Source organism: Mercenaria mercenaria, unplaced genomic scaffold (assembly GCF_021730395.1).
Source record: "Mercenaria mercenaria strain notata unplaced genomic scaffold, MADL_Memer_1 contig_1593, whole genome shotgun sequence".
In the NCBI taxonomy this organism is placed as follows: Eukaryota; Metazoa; Mollusca; class Bivalvia; order Venerida; family Veneridae; genus Mercenaria; species Mercenaria mercenaria.
This window is the reverse complement of record NW_026459580.1, coordinates 18-4,432: the sequence shown is the minus strand read 5'-3', so window position 1 is coordinate 4,432 and position 4,415 is coordinate 18. Positions and strand designations below refer to the sequence as shown.

General features: G+C 37.0%; 1 non-coding gene across 1 annotated transcript; it reads right to left on the bottom strand.

The window, feature by feature from the left end:
• Window positions 1–4,075: 4,075 nt before the first annotated feature.
• Trnaa-ugc (transfer RNA alanine (anticodon UGC)) lies at window positions 4,076–4,148 on the bottom strand. Its single transcript has one exon. It is a non-coding gene; the product is annotated as a tRNA-Ala (tRNA).
• Window positions 4,149–4,415: the final 267 nt, after the last annotated feature.

Genomic DNA, 4,415 nt, shown 5'->3' with positions numbered 1-4,415 from the left:
AACGAAACAGTCAAAGCATTAGTTGCAGCATACATATATTGCCTTTTAAATAGTTCGAAATTTCACACTTAGATCAATGTCATCAATTCCTTCTTAAACGACGACAACATGTCTTAAAAGATTGAAAACAGTATACAGTATTTACACCTGCAATAAAAGAAATGGAATAAACTAGTTTCCCTTTATCTTCAATGTTAATTTAATATGTTTTCATCACACTGGCTTAAAATGGCATTGTTCGGGCAATTAGTTAATTTATTTCAGAATGATATACTTAAATTAATGATTGATCTATGCATAAGTCATTTATAAGCAGAGCATTCTTTCTCAACATGTAAAATACATAAGCTGTTATACAATTATCGCCATTATATTGATTAATAAAGCAATTTGCAGTTAGTAATGCTATGAAATTACCTTACACCTAACTCTCTAACCTTGAAATAACCCCTAGAATGCAGAATGCAACAGCCCCATTGACACATAGATAAAAGATAAGAATGGTAATCTCACCATTAAAAACTTTGCCATCTGCACAGTTGTTTTAGATAATATAGGTACATGTAGTAATTGGTGCTCTCTATATAATACATTAAGAAATAGGTACATGTATCAAACATGATTTGAATAGACATTAAGAAAATGTTCCCCTCAACCATCTTTAACAGTTGTTCAATATGCCTAAAGTACTTTTTAATAGGATATTTTGTCACGTCTGTTTAGGTGAACTTCACTGTGTTAAAATTCCATAATGTTAAAACCCGATACAGCAACTCTCAAAAAAGAGAATATGCATGATGATTACATGGTTGGAAAAGCACTTCTTTCAGTACTGCACATGTATTTATCCTTTTGCATAAAAGGGAGGTAATAAAAAAGAATGGACTCAGTATTACTTTATACTAAAATATGTTATTAATAAAGTATCAAAAATAAGGATTTAACAAGTTATTAATATATTTTATGTTTATAACAGCACATGCGACAGTCACAAAATAAACAAAGCCATAATAGCCCTATAAGCAGTTAAAACAAATCACTTTTATACATTTTTTTTTCATTTTTAACAGGGTATTTCAGGAACAGTCACTTGGATATTCCAAAAGTCAATAGGCATTTAACAATTTATAGAATAAATAATGTCAAAAATCTTAAAAAAACCTCAGATTTAGCTAAACTAGCTGTTCTGAAATATATGAATTTTGCGATGGACGGGTGGACAGACGGACGGAACAAATAATAACATGCTTCACTCAAAAATAGACAGACAGACAGAATTTTTTTTCAGCTGCACCAATACATAATTAAAGTCAAGCTGCACATTACGGGGCCCATCTTATAGTTATAAGCACAAGTATACTGTTTATACAATCTGACTAAAGTACTTGATCTTCTAAACGAAGATCTGAGAACGACCCATTCACATACGTCTTCTGTATATTTTGGATTTCCAGTATCGCTATTTTTATTTTAACCAGTCAGACGACTTGTTCGAATGCCAAAGAGTAAGAAAAATATGCTGATATTTCAGGGCTCGAACCCGGGAACCCTCGCTTACAAAGCAAGTGACCTACCGACTGAGCTAACCGGCCATCTGACACAATATGATATAATAATTGTTAATATCAAAAATCAAGGCTACAGGTAGATTTGCAAAATGTTGTAAGCCAAGCTCTGATTGGCTAGCGGAAGGGTTGTCAGAACGAGGCCATGAATAGGTCGTTTTCAGATCCTATGCGTAGCGTAATAGGATATGTACTTTAGTCAGATTGACTGTTTATAAACAGCATTTTTGACATACAGACAGACGGATTTACAAACAGACGGACGTGAAAACTGACATCACTTTCTGCAAATGTATCACTTGACTCTAAGAGTAGGTATGAATCAGTTTACGCATAAATATGTATCAAGAATAAGATAAAAAATAACTTTTACTAAAATAGCTATTTGTTTTAATGGCGGCCATTTTGAATGTTCTAAAAATAGAATCCCAAAGGGCTGTGACCTTGGCCCTTACAGCCAAAAGTCTTGTGTTGGTCCAAACTACCTGTGTGCAAAATTTGGTACTTTTGTCCGGTTTGTCTAGATTTTTCAAATTTTATGAAGAATTGGAACTAAGCTAATAAGGGAAATACCTATAACGAGGTTGACGTAATGAAGACGTCGCTATTCCGGAATGCTTTCCCTATACAAGGTATCAGTTTCAGATTTGGTACATTTGTATCAGTATGATGAAACTAAGCATGTCTTTGTTTACTAGTCTAGTATTCAGTCTGGAGTTACGACAAATTCATTGTAACATCTATCGTATATAGACTTAGAGACATATTTATTGCATGATATACCAAATCATAATGATATGTTCAAAGTGTGTCACCACGAACCATTTGTTTTGAATTAATACTTGCACATACAAAACATTGATCACTAAACCACAGCTTGCACGTGCAATAATACGTACATACCTAGTGAAAATAAGGTTTTCGTGCAATGTTTTTGCTTCAAACACGCTAAAATGCACCATTTGCCGTTCTCACATTGATAAATAATCAAGGGGAGGATACACCGACGCCCCTCCCCCTCCCCCCCCCCAACCCACACACACAGCCCATTACGTCTGCGTACTATGAAAAATGCCCTAGCTACGCGCCTGCAAGTGCAGTGTAAATATAACCGACTGTTGAATTTATGGATGCAATACTTAGTCAGCCCCAATGCAACTAAACACAGTACATGATTATTACTTGGGAAGGTATTTCAGATGCGGATTGTTCTCGGCAAAAAGATGTTGAGATTTGCCACAAAATACATAACTGTAACCAGTGCCTGTCTATGATGCCACTACGGGGCGTTTTATCAACGTTCTACGACATGTCGCAGGCATGTTTTTGTCTTAGAGGTGTCGCAGACAGTTTGGTACCGTTTTATCAACGTTTGTCGTGGTCTACGACGTCGTAGAAAATGTCGCAGACTTACGACAACATACGTGCCGTCGTAGACGTCTTAGCGACGTCAGTCTATTGTATTCAATATGGCCGCATTGTTGCATTTGTACAATTGCCAAGGAAGGAGAAATGATAGACTGTTCCGTGAAAGGATAGGATTGGATCAGTTAAGAGATTTTGAGGTGATGTCTAGATACCGGTTAGACAGAGTGTCGATCGAAGCTTTGATAGGGCTACTCGCTGACGACTTGATGAAACCTACACGGAGATCGTGTTCAATAAGTGCAGAAATTCAGGTGAGCCCTCCTTTTAATTTTGATTACTGCGGTTCCGCTCACTTTACCAAATTATTATCCTTTGCGCTTCTTACATTTTCTTTGCGCCTGTAACCATCTACCTGTAACCCTACTGTATAAATCATGGCCTTGACCTTAAAAAATATAACAAACATTGAAAGCACAGAGTAATGTTTTCAATGTTTGTTTAGGATCTATAATGGACCCTACATCCATATCAATGTACCTGAGCTAATGAATAAAATATTAACTCCTTAAAAAGCACAGGTTTTTTGTTACTTTCGCTGTAACCACATAGATCTACTGAGAAGACAGTCACTTTTATGGCAGACAGGCAGAGGAATTGTCTATCAACCTGCAAGGCAGACCGTTTTCACACAGACTGGCATTTACCATAAGATAAGATAATATAAGTCTGATTTATGTCGTCAAGACAATTAATAAATTAATACAGTATAAGTATAAACATACTGTAAGCTCTAACTGAGCCTTTTTAATTGACTACTGAGAGCACTAAAATATGAGCCGTGCCATGAGAAAACCAGCTAAGTGCTTTTGTGACTGTAATGGATCTGCACAGTCTGGTCAGGATCCATGCTGTTAGTGTTCAACTTGAGACAGTTAGCGAACAGCATTGCATCTGACCACAGGAGCCTGAAATTCTATCTATATAGGAGGGGTCATTTTTATATTTAGCCATTTTGGAGCATTATAGATAGAATTTCAGGCTCCTGTGATCTGACAAGACTGCGCGCATGCATCTTGTGGTGTGTGTCTACCAACTGCGCTAATCGGATATCATAGACATGTAATAGGAGCGGAAAAATGTGCAGCCCGATACAGGACTCGAACCTGCGACCTTCTGCTTGCAAGTCAGATGCTCTACCAACTGAGCTAATCGGACAACCGATATCATAGACAGATTATAATTTATACACACTGCTGCAGGCTTTTTTATCATCCCATACAGTAGAATGCAACACAAGGCTACAAAGCTCTTGTGCAACAAACCTGGTATCCAGTAACAGGTACTTATCTGTGCTTATTTTACCTCCTGTAGTAACCCTTTCATTGCTGAGTGCCGAGCAAGGTAGCTACCAGTACCTTTTTTCACGCCTTTGGTATGACATAGCCGGGGATCGAACCCCAGACCTCCAACATTCAAGGCATA